The sequence below is a fragment of the Filicampus tigris genome, chromosome 2, assembly GCF_054856515.1.
Source record: "Filicampus tigris isolate MCC_2025a chromosome 2, RoL_Ftig_1.0, whole genome shotgun sequence".
Taxonomy (NCBI): Eukaryota; Metazoa; Chordata; class Actinopteri; order Syngnathiformes; family Syngnathidae; genus Filicampus; species Filicampus tigris.
The window spans coordinates 24838726-24857692 of record NC_141218.1 but is presented as its reverse complement, the minus strand read 5'-3'; the positions used below and the strand labels follow the sequence as shown (position 1 = coordinate 24857692).

General features: G+C 40.4%; 1 protein-coding gene across 3 annotated transcripts in view; it reads right to left on the bottom strand.

The window, feature by feature from the left end:
- The window catches only part of LOC147151871 (equilibrative nucleobase transporter 1-like), a 30392-nt gene extending 12431 nt beyond the window's left edge, over positions 1-17961 (bottom strand). The window contains exons 1-2 of one of the 3 annotated variants that reach the window (XM_086023192.1): positions 17810-17954; positions 316-474 (exon numbers count right to left, since the gene is read on the bottom strand). The gene's annotated coding sequence lies outside the window, so the exon portion shown is untranslated. Of the gene's footprint in view, positions 1-315; positions 1503-17809 lie in introns of those variants that run through there. The other 2 variants (XM_086023194.1, XM_086023193.1) reach the window with 2 other exon arrangements.
- Positions 17962-18967: the final 1006 nt, after the last annotated feature.

Here is an 18967-nt window from a genome sequence, read left to right as displayed (position 1 = left end):
TTTCCGTCTCTCCCTGCCTGCAACACACCTGATTCAAATGATCCGCTCATCAGCAAGCTTTGCACAAGCCTGGTAATGATTGCGATCATTTGAATCAGGTGTGTTGCGGGCAGGGGAAGATGGAAAACAGGCTAGATAGGGGCTCTTGAGGAGCGGACTTGAGCACCCCTGCTGTAGCCCGTCTCAGCTGACATTTAGCGAGAGGCGCAACATTCCAGAGGAAATGTAGCCGTTGGGCTCATTGTCCTCTGAACATAATTCATTTGGACAAAGAAAAAAAATAATGTGCAGTTAAGTAGAGAAAAGAATACAGACCTTTGACGCTCTCTTATCTGCCTTGGTGCATCTCACAAATCACATCTCCATATGTTCTGACTCATCCTCTTCCTTTTAAGTAGTACAGCTCCTCCTTCCTCTTGCCTTTTGGCTTCCGCTCTCCTTCTTTCTCAACCCGTTTCTTTGGTGCCCCTCCACCTTGGTTAGTTACAGAAGACAAACCAAAAATCCTCCACAGTTCTACTGCAACTATGATGAAAGTGTTGCAATTGCTGCAACACTTTTTTCGTCAGTCTAAAGGGCACGTAACTGCACCAACAGAAAAAAAAAATGCTGAAGGCTGATTGGAAACAGACTCGAATGTATTGTTTCAAGCACTCAACTTAAATGCTGCACATCAAAACTGAGAAACCTGACCTTTAAGTGTATGTTTCATCAGTTCACAATAATTTAACGACAATAACAGAGAGTGAAATTCCCTTCCAAGCTTTACATTTTTGAAAGTTTTTTTTTCATATCAACTCCTGTACTTGTTGATTCTCTGGTTTAAAAATTCCGCTCGAAGCTAGCCGTAAGATATATGATGACTCTAGTTATAACAACATCATGCAAGACTGCAAACAATAAACACAAATTTTATTTCTAAATGCTTTATACATGTTTGAAGATAACTGCTGAAAAGGTGCAATTAATCAAAATGATGTTGTACGCACTTGAGGAGATATAGCTAAACTGTTTTTCCCCATTTTGGTTTTCGTGATTTTTTGGGGAGGCGGCTAAAACAGAGACATTTGGACCATGGCATAATTCGCCCCTTCCCCACTATATACTGGATGAACTTGCGCACCTTTGTTCGCATTAACGGTTATCCAGCTCAGTTGTGAGGTACAGTTGGCTAGCAAGCTTTACCTAAACCCTGACAATGCTTATTTCCTTAAGATAAGAAACAAGGCCACTTTGGAGTGCCTTCTTGTTTGCCAGGAGCAACCTGGTGTCATGCGGAAAATGTGGAAGAGTAAGGAGGAAAAAACAAAGTCTGATCTTATAGCCAGCATGTGGACAGGGGCTTTGGGCTATCCTGGCCTCTCGCACTCTGTTTGTTATGATAGATAAACTTACAAATCCTCCACAGATAAGCCTAGAACTCTTCTCCACTGAGAAATGCAATACATTTGCCAACTTCTTTCGTGAGAAAATCAAAACCATTCGACCAAAAATTAACACTATGCAGACAAACAGGAAAACTAACCTGTCTAAAACCTAGAAAGAACTTGATTGTTATGTCACAATTTAATATGGCCGATTTAAAAATCTTGGAAGAAACAGTTCAGCATTTGAAATCAACAATATGTACTGTGATACCATCTGACTTTTTTAAAAAAAGGTTTTAACCTCAGTAGAAAGTGATCTGCAAAAATGCATCAGGCATTCTGCCAAAGTCACAACAAATAGCTGCCATTAAGCCACTCCTAAAGAAAATGACTCTTGATGCTTCTATGATGATCAACTATACACGTGTTTCTAACCTCTCTTATAGCCAAGGTTACCTAGAAAGTCGTATTCAACCAGCTTAGCGACTTTCTGAATACAAGTGAAATTCTTGACAAATTTCAGACAGGCTTCCGACCACATTACAGCACTGAGCCAGCACTGGTCAAAGTGTTAAATTACATTAGGCTGAACACTGATTCTGGCCAAGTATCCGTTCTGGTTCTGCTGGACCTCAGTGCTGCATTTGATACCGTAGATCACAACATCCTGTTGGATAGGCTGGAAAACTGGGTTGGTCTTTCCGGAACAGGCCTTCATTGGTTTAGGTCCTATTTAGAAAGCCGGCGTTATTTTGATACAATTGGCAGTTATGAATCTGATCCATTGGCCATGACCTGTGGTGTGCCCCAGGGGTCAGTTCTTGGTCCTCTTTTGTTCAACGTGTACATGCCCCCTCTGGGTCAAATAATACAGAAGTTAAACATTAATTATCACAGCTGTGCAGATGATACACAACTTTATGTGTCCGTGTCATCAGACGACTCTAGCCCGACGGACTTACTGTGTCAGTGTCTGGATCAAATAAACACCTTGATGAGAGAGAATTTTCTACAATTAAATGAAGACAAAACTGAAATTATTCTGTTTGGCAGTAACGAGAAGAGGGTCAGTTTTAGTAAACGTTTTGAGACTCGGGCTCTTAAAACCACCGATCAAGTCCGTAGCCTTGGAGTGACAATAGACTCAGATCTGACTTTCAACAGCCACATCAAAGCTGTCACCAGATCAGCTTTTTACCATTTATAGAACATCAACAGAATTAAAAGTTTTCTCTCCCCAAAAGACCAGGAGAAACTCATCCATGCGTTCATCTCTAGTAGACCGGATTACTGTAACGGCCTTTTAACAGAACTTTCCAAAAAGAGCATTAAAGCGGAAGTCAACCAAAGCATAATTTTTTCAAGAATATGTTCCCACCAGGCCCACTAGTTGAAACACAGCATTCAGATTAATTTTGCGTTTGTGGAATATAAATTAAGTAGCAAAAAGCACTTGTTTTTAGCCATCTCTGGGGGTGGCCATTTTGTCTTCTTTCGACTGAAAATGACATCACAACTGCTTACAACGACCAATCAAAGCTGACCTGTTCTCTGAATCTGAGCCGTGATTGGTCGTTGTGAGCAGTTGTGATGTGATTAAACAGGACTAAGAGATCTGAACACGTCACACTAGTTTTAAAGTCTCTACACTGGCTTCCTATCACTCACAGAATATATTTTAAAACTCTATTGATTGTTTACAAATCCCAGATCAGTTTAGGCCCAGAATACATCTATGATATGTTCAAAGAATATAAACCCAGCAGGGCCCTCAGATCCACGGACTCAGGTCAGCTAGTCCAGACCAGAGTCCAGACTAAACATGGGGAGGCAGCATTTAGCTGTTATGCTGAAAAAAAAGTGAAACAAAATACCAGTGGAGATTAAGCTTTCACCAAATGTAGACACTTTTAAATCCAGGTTAAAAACATTTCTGTTCTCATGCGCCTATGCATGAAATCTGCACGGTATTTTTTATTTTTCATTTTTTACTTACCTTGCTGTTAATCATTTTAATCTAATTATTCTACATGATTTAGATTTTTGTAATTCTTAGTGTTTCATTTCTTTTTCTGTAATGCTTTTAATGTTTTATGTAAAGTACTTTGAATTGTCTTGTGCATGAAATGTGCTATACAAATAAATTTGCCTTGCCTTGCCTTTAGAGCGCCTCATTGTTGGCCATGAGTGCGCGCATGTCAAAGAGAGTCAGAGAAGGCGGAGCAGTGAGGTATAAAAAAAAGACAGACATAACAACAAGTCTGTGGACAGGGCCTTTGCGCTGGCGTGGCCGCTTTAGATCCCCTCGTTGTCCTGGCGTGGACAAGCCCCGAGACAACCCGGTGGGATATATTCCAGCCGCGGGAGGCTTTAAACGGATAAATAAACACATACTCCCAGTATGTGAAAAGATTGTTTTTTCCAGGTCGTAGAAGTTGTCATGTTCGTGTTAACAATGATAGAGGAGGCTTGCTGTTGCAGCTGATGAACATATTTATATTATATTTATAAAAAAATGTTTACTCACGTCTCATGCCATCACAGTTAGCAATCCTAGTTCTTATTCTACGGCTGCATCACACAGTGCTCGACTTAACAGCAGTGACTTACCGTGGTAAAACTAGCCATAACGTACCCCTTTTCTTTGAGATGATGTAATCTCCAATAAACATGGTTCCAACACAATGCTTCTTTCTTTCTTTTTTTTTTCTTACCTGTGTTAACCTTTATATAAACTTTGAGCAAACATTCTCGGTATGTATACAACAAAATGAACTTCTCTCTCTTTTCTTAACATATTATTATTCTTAACCTTTATGACTCCAGTCTATCAGGATTCTTTAGCTCACGTTTTGACCTTCTCTGTACGTACCTGTTTGTCCGGTGGAATGTTGCACTACAGTTCATTGGAGGTGTTGGAGTGCGCGTCTGACTGTGCAGTGGTGACCTCACCGGATGCTTGTGGTGTCTTCAAGAGACAATGGCGATTGCGCCTGAGAACCTGTGCATACTCTGTTCCTACTGATGAGCTTGGAGCAACTTCCTGTAATACAGTTCCTGTTGTAGTCCAACCACTCGCATCCTCAATCCTAACTGGGTTGCTGTTCGCCAGTGGGGAGAGTGGTTTGGCTGATACATCGTAGAATCTTTTTTGTGATATTTTCTGCTTTTTGAGCTAGTTCCCAAGTTTCTCGTGTCTTTCCTGCAGTAGCATTTGAGTATCTTGGAAGCTTTGTGTGTAGCTTTCAGTTCATCAATAGTTCTGCAGATGACAGTCCGCACTGAAGTGGAGAGGCGCGGTAACTGAGAAGTGCCATGTATGGATCAGAGTTGCTGTCCGCAACTTTCTTGAACAGTTGATTTAGGATACGGATACCTTTTTCTGCCTGTCCACTCGACTGCGCAGAACGTGGACTTGACGTGACATGGCAAAACTCGTGCTGCTCTGCAAACCTCTGCCATTCCCTGCTACTGAAACATGGTCCATTATCAGTCACTACAGAGTGTGGAATGCCATGCCTGGCAAATACGGACTTGGTGTGAGTGATCACACATGCAGATGATAGGTTTGTAAGTAATGCCATTTCTGGAAAGTTAGAAAAGTAATCCAGGGCTACCAGATAGTCTTTACCCTTGAGGTGAAACAAATCCACCCTTACCTTGTGCCGAGGGGACATGGGCATTTCCTGTATCCCCATTGGCCCTTTGCTTTGTTTACTTCTGTGCTTTTGGAAAGTTTCACATAGACTCACAAATGTTTCAATGTCTTTATTCCGGACCAGTACACTTGACTCTGTTGCTCCCCTTTTACATTTTTCCATCCGAGATGCCCTTCATGTATTCTATTTAGTAAATCTGGCCTCAGAGCTTCTGGGATGATTATCCTTCCTTTCTTCAGTAACAGTGCATCAACAAAACTGAGATCTCCCCGAACATTGTAGTAGCGAGGGCATGAACCTGGTGGCCATCCATCTTCTGAATGACACGTTTCAGCTCTGTGCCATGTGATATTGCTCAGCTATTTGTCATGACTTTGTGTCAGATACTGGCAGAGCACTTAACACCGTATTTATGTGGCTTCCGATGTCCTCATCTGTTGTAGTCCCGCAGCGATCGGTAGGTGCTCTGAACAAGGCATCTGCAAGTATCAAGTGCTTTCCCGGCGTATAAACCAGTTCAATATGGAGACTAGTCAGTTTCCACAGTGAAAGACGGCAGTCAATAGATGAAATTGTGAAACCGTTCCAACCTTGTAGGCCACGCCTAAACACTCCTTTTCAATTCGTACATATTTGCATTCCAATTTTGTCATGGCCCGTGATGCATAGGCTACTGGTTTCCAGTACTGGCACTCAGTTTGCAGAAGTACTGCTCCAATACCATCTTTGGATGGATCGGTAGACACTTTGATATTTTTGCTGTGGTCATGATAGGCTAAAGCTGGTGTTTGGGTAAGAGTTTGCTTTAGTCTTTGCTACTCTTGCTCATGTTTTGTAGCCCATTTGAAGTCACAGTCATTGTGCAAGAGCTCATGGATGATGCAAGAATGTTTTAGCTGTGAGGTTGGGAATAAATTTGCCAATGAAGTTGACCATTCCCATAATACGCAGCACACCTGTTTTGTCTGTTGGTCTCGGCATGTTCAGTATAGCTTTTATTTTGTCTTGGTCTGGTAGTATGCCTTGATCTGTGTGAGTTTGAAAAGGATCTCTTGCACTGCAAACTCACACTGGGTTCTATTACGTTTCAGTCCATACTTCTGAATGTGCTCCAACACTTTATAAAGTCTCCGGTTGTGCTCTTGGAGAGTCGAGCCTCATACAGTAATGTCATCGATGTAGACCCTGACTCCCTCTAAGCCTTCAATGATCCGTTCCATTGCTCTGTGGAATATTAATGAGATTTGCTTTTGCACCAGTAACCAGTCTCATTGTCACTATAGTCCCATTAATCAACAAAGAAGTGATCCATTTATCACCATTTTTGATGCTGTTGTCTTTTCCGCCTTTGTTTTCACAGTTTACCATGCCAGCAAAAAGTGTCATTTAAATCTGTGTCGTCCACTACATTCACATGTTTGTCTCTCTTAGCCTCTTTCTTTTGGGTGAAACATTGTTTGACAAAGTGATTCTTCCCATAGCAGCTGGAGCATACTTTACCAAACGCTGGACATTGTATCCGAGCCGGCTGGTGATGTCTCCTGCTCTGAGGTGACACAACCCCGATCGCTGCTTCTTCGCTCATGGGTGGTGTGGCACTTGACATCGCTGAACGTCGTTTTCATATGCTTCAAGGACAGTTCCCTTGCTTGGCAAATTTTCTAAAGACAACTCGGACTTGCAAAGAAGTCTCTCTAACTTTTTGTCTTCAACGCCAAAAACAATCTGGTCTCTGACCATTGAGTCCTTCAACATACCAAAATTACAAGACTGCGCTTTCAAGCGTAGGGCCGTCCAAAAAATGTTAAGCGGCTCGTTTTGAAGCTGCATACGAGACCGAAACATATATCTTCCACATGTCTCGTTCTTCCTCGGCTTGCAGTGAGCATCAAACTTCGCAAGCACGACGTACAACTTCTCTTTATCGTCAGCCGTATCAAACACGAACGAGGGTTAGCAGCAGTGCTACCTTTCTCGTATCCGGCTTGGTTTCCGGTCCAATGGCCGTGACATATGTTTGAATCCACGCCAATTTTCATCAACGTTTCTTGACAGTTTCAAGCTTTCCGGCAACTTCAAATCCATGTCGGCTTCCCAGACGCTTGTTCAACTCATTCGGTTCACTCCTTCTACTATGTCGTGTTCGTGTTTAATAATGATAGAGGAGGCTTGCTGTTGCAGCTGATGAACATTTCTTTTTTTACTCTTGTCTCATGCCATCCCAATTAGCAATCGTAGTTCATATTCTACGGCTGCATCACACAGTGCTAGACTTAACAGCAGTGGTAACACTAATCATAACAGAAGTGATATTTGATATTTGACAGTTGAGCAAAGCGGGTTTTTGGTGCATTCAGCAGGCTCGCCCACAGCGTTTGAGAGCAGAGTAAACGGTTGGATATTTTATCGTTTTTATCGCCTTGTTTGATATACTTGGTAATTTCTTTTTAATCATCCACATTTGCCAGCGTTTTAAACGGTGCTCATATCTGTGGTGTGTCAAATTTAGACATGTTTGGATTCACTTACAAGGACAAATTATGCTGAGAATCCTCAAAATGTGTCCTAAGATGGTTCATTTGTCTTCAAGCTTCTGCGATGGTATCCCATGTTAACAATGAGAATGAAACACCTGAATCCCTGAAATCATGTTTTAACAGATGATCACACTTCCGCCAACGAACATAGTGCACAAACTGCAATTTAGTTAGGGTTGGCACGCATGATTCTGAAATTCAGGAACCCCAAAACAAGAACATCAGCAAACTTTTGTGGCAACTTATGATCTAATGTCATTGAACTTAAGATTTAATGGAAAAAAAAAGAGCCAAAATAGAGACGAACACGGGATTGTCTTTCTCAATCATTGCTTCCTCTTTCATAAGATGTGTGGAAAATGATGACAGTGGATCTAAAACACTGTGTTTGTGTTGTTTAACCCACAATACAACATATTATATGCAGAATTTCCATTCAAAACAAGCTTTTTGATGTAATAGCTATTTTAATAAAATGTTGCAAGGGATGTTTGTAACACTAGTATGGGATGTTGCAATCGGGTGACTCATGACTGCACCTATCTATCTATCTATCTATCTATCTATCTATCTATCTGTCTGTCTGTCTGTCTGTCTGTCTGTCTGTCTGTCTGTCTGTCTGTCTGTCTGTCTGTCTGTCCGTCCGTCCGTCCGTCCGTCCGTCCGTCCGTCCGTGGATCCATCCATCTATATTTAAATGTGATTTGTTTGTGTCTGCCTGACGATTTGTCAAAATGCAGTATATCTTCAGGGAATTAAAGTAATACAGAGAATGATGATGGGTGGATGGATTGAAGTTAGATGTTCAATGCACTGACCAGCAAGACCAGCATGTTGCTGGGGTCCAGCCAGGAGATGGTGATAGTTGGGGACCAGGTCTTGCTGGTGTCACCAGCAACCAGCAGGACAACAAAAGCATGTTGTTTTGTTCCGCTTTTGCTGCTGCTGCTGTTTTGCACTTGTCGGTGACAAGTCCAACAAGTCCAGCGTGAAAATATAACAAACCCATGGTGGTTTATGTTTTTTTTTTTTTCAGGGTTCACACTAAAAGCAGCCTCCAAAGTTTGACGTCACACACACTGCACTCACACTGCCAATGAAATTGTAACCATTTTATTTGATTCACATAAAAGTAACTTAACGTCCATGCATTAGAGTACACAAACAAAAAAGTACATATACTGTATATATATTACAGTTCTGTAAATAAAGTTTCACAACTGCATTAAGACTTTCACTGGTTCTTCAACCTTCTGGCCATACACGCGCTGCTCTCAGTTTGTTCATATATTTTCATTCATATTGCAGTGGACAATTTCCGATGTCATACAGCGAGACATAACAGACTATTTTGCATAGGATGACTTACACAACGAAATGCTGACATGTTTTGGAGAACACTACCATTAGACTGAGAATCACCTAAACTGAAAACAATGGTGTGTTGAATTTACTCCCTTTTATTTCATCAAGTCGTTGCACGAAATAAAATCATCTGGATCCAAATATATTTCTTAAGTAGACTACTACTACATCTATTTAAAAAAATGTATCTAAATCCAAATGATTCTGTGATTCTGTGCAGCCACTTAATATAAAATTGAGTAAATTCAACACATCATTTTTTCAGTGTAATAGTTTTAGATTAGCAAGATCTATTTATTTGGAAAATGTGCTAAACGTGGGCTCATTGTGCTAACTGTAGATTACCATTTGCAAAGATGCACTGAGACACTTGAGACAAATACTCAGACATTTGCAATTTGATGAAATTAACACCAACATTCTGTAGTGAATGATTGCGGTAGTTTGGGGATTTGTCCATCTTATTTTGAGAATTTTTATTTTGGGCCATTTGTGTTTCAAGAAATGAGGCAAACTAACGGATAAAAACTGTAATAGCTTCAAGTTCTTGACCTCTTAATGTGTTTGAGACCATTTGAATATGAAGGTGCTTCCAAACTTTTGACTGATACTGTATATATAAACAGTGTTGGGCAAGTTACTTCCAAAATGTAATGTATTACATATTACTAGTTACTTGAATGTGAAAGTATTACGTTTCTTTACAATATTCATGTCTTTGTAGAGTAATGAGTTACTCAAGTTTAAGTTATTTTTAAATTCCTTTAAAAAAAATCTTTCCTTTTTTAAAATCTGGGATTAATTGATTTAATAATGATTTTGACACTTTATAAGGAAAATGTAAAATTTGCTACCATACTTTACTGTGGTAAAGTTAACTTGTAATGAGGATATTTAACTATATAGTGTGAATTATAATATTAAATGTTTTGACTCTATGGTGGGAGATCACAACCTTTGATCAATAGTTGTATTGATATGATTTATTCGTTAATATAAATATTGGAACAATTTTTTTGTCCAGTAAATAAATAATCCCAGACTGTAAACCATAAATGAAATGATCTATTTACTCAAATTAATTTACACACAACTAATTGTGATGTATGACCTATAATTGATAATTGGTCTAACAAAACACATATAGATAGATTGGTGTCACAAACAATAACTTCTCAGCCACGGGAAATGCTTACCATTAGGGATGGGCGATACCAGTGATTTTGGATTCGAGTCGATACCAAGAAATATTGGACCAAATACCGATCCAATATCGATACCGGAAGAGACGTTTATTTCATTTTATTAATTTTTTTTACACAAAGCTGTGAACAACACCCCATGTGCGACCACTGTGCTCACACCAATGGGAGAGCACAACACATCATCACTTCAACCAAACTACTTCAAACTAATTTGTTACTACTTCCATGGCATCTTGTCAACAGTGACGCGCACTCCATGGATTGCCTACGAGACGTGGGCCTTCTCTCTGATCATTCTTCATCCAATCAAACGTGTTTACAAAGTTCGGAATTGGATCGGAAGATGGAAGTTGGGTCTCATCTTACTGCAGACAACTATCCCTCACAGCGAGCCGGCAGCAGGCCGATACTCTGAGCAGAGTGAAAAAGGAGAGGTGGAGCAGAGTCGACAAACATGACACGAGAAACAACTTTAAGACACAGGGTTTTTCCTACATTCAAAATTGAGAGACGGCCCCCTCCAGCTAATTATGCGCCCGCGCTCAGCCAGAACGATTGATAGTGCTCAACACAGCGCGATTGATGTTCCTCTTCGGCAACTATGAATTGGTTGTACAGTTGCAGTGCTATGGAGGCTCTTTGCCCGGAATCATGCGGCTCTTTCCACTCTGAACTTGCAGTGCGCTGTTATCAACCCTATTTATGTGTATGTGGTGAGGGGCAGCACCACAGAATGGAGCATTGCCCGGCGGCGTTGCGCGTACTCGGTCGTCTGCCACAATGCTGTCGTCGGTGACGGCAAATCCCCTCGGATTGAAACATTCTACTTTACGGCGGCGCCGTCGTGACTTCAGAAACAGTTTACAATAGGAGAGGGGCTGGCAAGCGAAGATACTCAGATTTCAGATTTAGATTTATTGTCATTACAACAAGTGCAAGGAAAAAGTAAGGTGCAGGCCATTTCAGTGCAAGGCAAAGACAAAAAAACAAACTATATACATATAAATATAAATCTATAAATCTAATCTATAATATATATATATATATATATATATATATATATATATATATATATATATGTATGTATATATATATATATATATATATATATATATATATGTATATATATATATATATATATATATATATATATATATAAAGAAAAATTATATAAATAAATAAGAGTCAAGTTTTCACTATTAAAATTGAGAAAAAAAAGGCACATTACAGAACACCGATTGAGCAGGTATTAAGTGCAACTGAGTTGAATGTTGCATATTGTGAGGTTACTGCGAGATATACTGTATGTATATTGAAAACTGGACTTAACTGGACGCATTGTGTAATTCATGGCAATGTGACTTCTGAGTTTTGTAAAGTGACATGTGGAGTCCCGCAGGGATCCTTACTAGGACACCTATTGGTTAGCATCTACATGCTTCCGCTTGGTGATATTATACGTAAATGTAACATTAGTTTTTATTGTTATGCTGACGATACCCAATTATATATGCCGCTTGAGATAACAAACCTGGCTAATTGCTGTAATTTAGAGGCATGCCTTGCCGAGATTGTTAAACAATGGATGTCTCTCAACTTTTTGCTTTTTAACTCCGATAAAACCGAGAGGTTGATTATTGGCCCTGCTCGTCATCGGCGCCTATTTAAGAACACCATTCTGAGGCTCGATAAATGTACTATTACCCAAAGTGATTCAACAAAAAATCTTGGTGTTATATTCGACCCAACTCTGTCTTTTCAAATGCACATTAAGAATATTACTAGAACCGCATTTTTCCATCTCCGTAATATTGCTAAAATTCGTCCAATTCTGTCGAATAGTGATGCAGAAATTTTAATCCACGTGTTTGTTATGTCTCGCCTCGATTATTGTAACGTTTTGCTCTCTAGTCTTCCCATGTCTAGTGTTAATAGCCTGCAGTTAGTCCAAAATGCCGCAGCAAGAATCTTGACAAGGACGAGAGAGTTCGATAATATTACTCCGATATAAGCCAATTTGCATTGGCTCCCAGTCCACTTGAGATGCGATTTCAAGGTTTTGCTACTTACCTACAAAATACTGCACGGCTTAGCACCTTCCCATCTCGTCGACTTAGTGAGAACCATATGTTTCGATCCGAAACCTTCGGTCACAAAATGCCGACCTTCTAGTGATCCCGAGAGCCAAAAAGAAGTTTGCAGGCTCTAGAGCGTTTTCTATTCGGGCACTGATGCTTTGGAATGCCCTACCGCGGATATTAGAGACACTACCTCAGTAGAAATGTTTAAAACACGACTTAAGACTTATTTGTATAATTCTGCATTTAGTTGAACTGTTTGTTTTGGCCTCTTTACTCTTTTTCTGCCCCCTTTTCCCAGGCTTGGGAATTAGGTGACGACGATCGAATTGGAGGTTGCTGTTTCGATCCAACAGCAACTGACTGCTACAAGATCGGAGGCTGACCACATCCTCGGAGGCGCTGCTATGGAGATTTCTACATTGACCATAGGGCCCCTGCTCACTTCACCGATGTCATCTTCCTGCAGCATTTCATTTGATTAACTAGGAGTCCTTCAAGATGGCACTGGCTCTCCTGAGGCAGTAGGAGCTGTGAAGGTCTTCTAGTGTCGACAGCGGGCACCCAATAACCTCCTCAGCCATTTTGGTGACCCTCTGGAGTTCCTTCCTGATTGCCGCAGCTGGCAAACCATGTGCACAGAGAGTAGGTGAGGATGCTCTCCATGGTGGAGCGGTAAAAAGACACAAGCAGTCTCTGGCTGATGTTGTTCTTCCTTAGGATTCTCAGGAAGTGGAGTCTTTTTTTGTGCCTTCTTAGCCACCTGTGCAGTGTTCTTATTCCAGGTCAGCTTCTCCTCAATGTGGACTCCCAGGAAGCAGAAGTCACTGACCCTTTCCACATAGCTCCCACCAATGAGAATGGGCTGAAAGTCCGTTTTGGGAGTAGTCTGAAGTGTAGAGTGAGAAAAGCAGAGGACTCAGCACGTAGCCTTGAGGGGAGCCGGTGCTGAGTGTGAGGGGTGTGGAGGTGTGGGGGCCAATCCTGACTCTTTGTGAGCGTTCAGTTAAAAAATCATTAATCCAGAGGCATGTGGAGTGAGGTAGACCAAAGTTCAGCAATTTCCTTCTTAGGCCGTGTGGTAGGATCGTGTTAAATGCTGAACTAAAATCCACAAAGAGAATGCGGGCGTAGTTACCTTGTTTCTCCAGGTGGGACAGTGCTGTGTGCAGTGCTGTGTTCACTGCATCCTCTGTTGATCTGTTTGCCTTGTAGGCAAACTGTTATGGATCTGAGGTGGGGGTTATGATGGTCATGATGTGCTTCCTAAATAGTTTTTCAAAACACTTCATCACCACAGGCGTGAGTGCAACCGGCCAATCGTCATTGAGGCCGGTTGCAGTTGTTTCTTTGGTAGGGGGATGCTGGTGGAGGTCTTCAGGCATGATGGGACCGCAGATTGTGTCAGAGACAGGTTGAAAACCTTGGTAAATAAGATTCCAGCACTACTACTACTATATACTGCTATTTTGGCCGACTTATTTACAAGTCACGGCGTCAGGACAATGGAAGAAGACTTAATAAGTAATGTGCATTTACTGTATTAACACTGAAAGATCCATCTTAAATCCGCTTGATTCACCTTTTTTTAAATAGGCAAAGACTGGGCTTTCTTTTGGAACAATGAACGATGCATTTTGTAAATCAGTAGGAACAGCCTCACTTTTTACTTACTGGTCGGCTGCTACGTCAGCACTTCCAAATATGGGCACGCTGTTGCGCGTATGATAAAGGGCTTGTCCAAACACCGCGATTGAACAGATTATATTCGGCAAACCAGGTACAAGGTGAGGTGAATGCATGAATCTCACGCATGCACTTTGACGCAAATGAGATCGAGGGAAAAAACATTGAGGGGTATTGCCTACCAAGTTCACTTTCAAAATGAGAGGGAAAAAAATCTGAGCATAATAAAAATATGAATTTCAACACAGGACGGATTAACAGTTTTTCTTGAATGTAATGGCAACTCTACTAAAAAAAAGAAAATTAAAAAAAAAAGAAAAACACAACAAAACAGCAACACCAGCACAAATACACAGCAAAACTAGCATATCTTTTAAGTTCATATGCTGGTCTATTTTATGTGCGCCCGTATGTATAATGGGGCTCTTTGCAGTAACACTTTTAAAATTGTGGCTCTCATTTTAATAAACGAATGCTTTATGTGATTATAGTCATTCTTATTGGAACTCTTAACTTAAAGTATGTTTCCTGTAAAAGAAAGCAAGTAAGTTGAATTTACAGAATACATGCACATCATTGTGCCTGGTCAGGACGGTACCACATCTGCCTCAATCTGAGCCAGGAAAAACCTTGAGACAGTAAGAAGTGGAGCGTAGGAGAGAGGCATTAGGTAACAAAAATGTGTGGAATATAATATATTTTGGGTGATTTAGTTTGGATGAGTACTGCCCAAAGACAGCTGGGATAGGCTCCAGCAAGCCCCTGCGACCCTTGTGAGGATAAGCAGTATAGATAATGGATGGATGGATAATTTGGATGAGGTCACAACATTTATTTTAGGGGCCGGGTGCTTCCTTGCCAAGGTCAAAAAATTTTTTATGACAACTGGGATGTCTTTTTTAAATGGGGGAAAAAAGCATGCCTCCGTTAACAAATATTACTTTAAAGATAACTAATCTTTTTGTGTAACTTAACATTTTATATGAGCCTTCTCAAAAGTGAATGTGTCAAATTTGAATGCTTGGTTCACTACAACCATTTCAGTCAACATTGTCTGGAAAGCACATGCTGTCATTTTCAGTTCCGCAATCTTGGACTATAAGAAGTACAAATGGATGACTGGATGAGAGCGTGATTAGTGACCGAATGGGAATTGGTTCCATTCATCTCTAAAGTACAGTATTGGAGTATGGTTCTGCAGAGCAATCATTTCTTGTGTGTGATAGCACCCCCCTGCGGTCTTTTCTAGTCATTGCCTTTCATTAGTGGAAGCACTGAAGCGGGTCGTGCCCTCTCAAGTGGACGTATTGATTCGATGCATACGTAAATCGGAAGATGCCTACCGTACAGTCTATCTATCCCTAACTTACGATAATTCCGAAAAAAAGTTTAAAAGGAAAAAATATATAGCACGTCTTACAGAGAGGGCTCAAAAGAGATTCACATTGTTAATATTATACAAGAATACAGTCGAATATCAGGATAAAATGTAACAACAAAAAAGTAATAAAATTCACAAAGAATGTAACTGAATGTTACTGGAAGACACGCCTAAAGAGATTGTGTTTTTAATCGCCGTTTAAAAATGTCATTCTCAGTTGCATTCCATAACCGGCACAAAAGCTCTGTCACCTTTAGCTTTTTCATTTTGTACTACCAGTGCTGCTACACACTGGAAAAAAAAAGGTTTAGGTTGAATTTGCATTTTTTAAAGTTGCATAGTAGACGATACTTAAATATCTGAATGCAGATGATTTTATTGACAAAATAAAATTGACTAAATTCATCACATTTCCATTTCTTTCAGTACCTGACAGGACAGTGGAAAGACAAAAGCTCTTTAAAGTATGCAGGTGCCCATTTCTACCTGCTCCACAATTAAACAATTGCATGATGGTGTTGATGTATGAAATGTTTTTTCATTACACCAGATATCTTTACAACACCGGTACCTTGTTGCTGGATTTCTCCACTTCAGGTAATTGTCTGTGTGCTTTTGTAGGCTCATTTTCAACAGAAAAATAACAAATGGAAAGACTAAATATTTTGACAAGAATGAGAGCCAATCAAAAGCGGGTATCTAATTCATATATTTTTCCATTAGCCCTGTCCATCTTGCTTTTCCCAGCACTTTCCCTTATTGCTGTGATTGGTGGCATATTGTACCCCCCCAACATACAGGTAAGCGGTCTGCAAGTATATAATCACATTTTATTATTTAATTACAAAATGCCCAAATCATTTGTCTTTATTTTGTGTTGCAAAAAATGGAGGAGAAAAGAAAAATCTAAATACAGCACTGTAATTCTTCCATTTTTTGAAAACAAGAAGAACGAAAACAACAAAACAATCAACAAAAAGGGCAAATTCAATTTTTCCCATATTGGTATTCCGAAGAATACAAATAATACTATGGTCATGTGAAGACAAAGGCTTAGAAGCATCCACCTTATTCCTACGCCCCAATAGCCTTTGCATGAAATATGGGAGTGACTTCCAGTTTGAACCGGAACCGGCGTTTTATTTACATGACTGGTTGCGCAAGTACCTTTTCCGCTACAGTTACAGACTTTAACAAAGTGTGAATGCTGGTTGGTTTAATAAAGAAAATATTTCAATCCCGCTTCCTACTAATGTAACATGGTAAAAAGATGACAAAAAAGTGTCCATCATCAAGTTACATACAGTCGCATTTTTAGCTTCTTTCTGAACTCTGTCGCTTCAGACGATAAAGCATCTCAAAAGTCCTAAGGTGCATCAGTCGGCTACCAATGTTTTTCACGTAATGTGCATAAAACTTGCCGGGGAATGGAGAAAATGAAACCTGAATTAGAAATATGTGCCTGCATGTCTGTGTGTTTGCATATGTGCGCATGTATGTTTATTTTTGTGCGTGTGGCGGGGTTGTAACCACTACTGTCCTCCCAACTGAACCTCCGGCTACACCCTCACCATCCCCGGGTAAACAAATTACAAGCCAACAATGGCTGAGAAGTATAAAGAAAATTACAAAACTAAAAAGCTACTTTTACCAACTCTGAAACAAATGTACATTGTAAATTACATCCGTAACATTTTGAGTTGTGTAAATTTGAAATTTTGACTTGGTAACAGGTGTGTTATTTTCAGTTTTTAATTTTCTCCCATACTTCTTGGATATATAAGCAAATAGATTTGTGCTGGTTTGTACTGTGCTTATACAGGTAAGCAGATCTACCCGGTAATCTTGTTTATTTTTCGGCTGAGACGGCAAGACGAAGCAGTTTTACAGGGTGGCAGCTGCTGCATCGACCAAATGCCTTGCCACGTATCACTTGGCACACCTGTTGCCAATGTATCTATCAATATTAAAACCGCGGCATCAATTAAGCAAAACAAGTCAGAGTTGAGTCGGTAACATGTATTATTTTCTGGGGGGGGTTCCCCCCATTCTTCATGGCTAGTATATATATCCCCAAATAGAAGATTTGATGCAGATAAGCAGATCCAATTTTGGGACCTGTATATTTTTGGGGTGAAGCTTCATGATGATAAGAATAAACCTGTTTGAACAAAGCATACATGGCTCATAATTAGGGTAAAGGCATCATTTGAATTTGGCCGATTCCGGTTCCTCGATTCGATTCCGGTTCCTAACGATCAAATATTTGGGTCAAATATTTGCTTCATGAACTTTTCGACTATTTATGAATATTCCTTTGATATTGTCAATGGATATTTTGGACAAATAAATGAATATAATACCCATGATCTTGAATTATCCACAAGAGAGCTTCATTATGGAGCACCTCTAGAAAATACAATACAATAATGCATTTTATGCATCATACACTCATGGGCAAGACAGGTGTGCAAATAAAAAGAAAAACTTGTCCTCAATGTGGACATTAAACATTTCATTTGTATACTTACACGATTCTGACAGCGGTGCGGTCCGTATCACTTGGCTGAGGGTCGGACTCGGAGCGACCCCTGCATCACTGTCGGCGTTGTGAGTGTCCTCATCGACGTCTCGACAGGGAGGAAGAATTTCATAACACCGGTAGGACGACGCATAGAGTCAAAGACGGAATACTCCAACAATTCTAGTTCTACCACATGTAAGAGGATGTGTTTAATCCTATTAGACGTGCCACCTCGTTTGTGTTGTGCAATGGTTTGCTGAAATACTCTTATTTTGAAGGCCGCGAACAGGATTAGAGGCGGAAGTGTGTGGAAAATAAATAAGTAACTTGCTGGAAAACTAACAACTTCTTGCCGCCTGTTGAACCCACACATTTGCAGAATACGACATGAGATTATTTTTCTGCGCATTGCACTGAGCAGTTTGGCCTTTTTTTTTATGACGCGCAGCCACACTTTTGACCTGTGTCGAACATCCATAATCATCACACTCCGCGAGCATTCTCCTACGGAGCACCTCTGGTGCCAGGATATGAGAAAAAATATTTTTTCGCTAATCTGTACCCACAATTTAGTAATCTGTACCCACAGTTTAGTAATCTATTCCCATTGACTGCTGGGATAGGCTCCAGCACTCCCCACGACCATTGTGAGGATAAGCGGTATAGATAATGGATGGATGTTTAACCAATTTGTGTTTTTGTAACACCTGTAGGATGAGTTGGATGCAGTCAAGGAGGTGTGGAACAGCCATCGGATTCATCCATCCAAGAACGAGCGTGTCCCTCATGGTCGGTCTGATGTCATGTTCATGGTCCCTGAACTGTATGGCACCGAGGACTTTTTGGGCCAAGTGACTGAAGAGGGTTTTATGAGTGTGAAGGTGACTGCATCAAACCGCAATGACGGTGCTTGTGATGCTGATGTGGTCACTCTGTGTACACACATAATGTCACAGAACAACCTCCAAGTCCGAGCGGATGGATTTATCGCCCTGGACAACTACCTCAACTTGAGAGAGGATCTCATTATACTTTTAGACCTTTAGTAGATACAGTACAGGTGTAAAATACTGGTATTTCAAAGTCCTTTTACAAATTATAACATATCACACTATTCAATCAATGTGCCTCGTCTTAACTCATAATGAAGTGTGTGCCTCCTCTC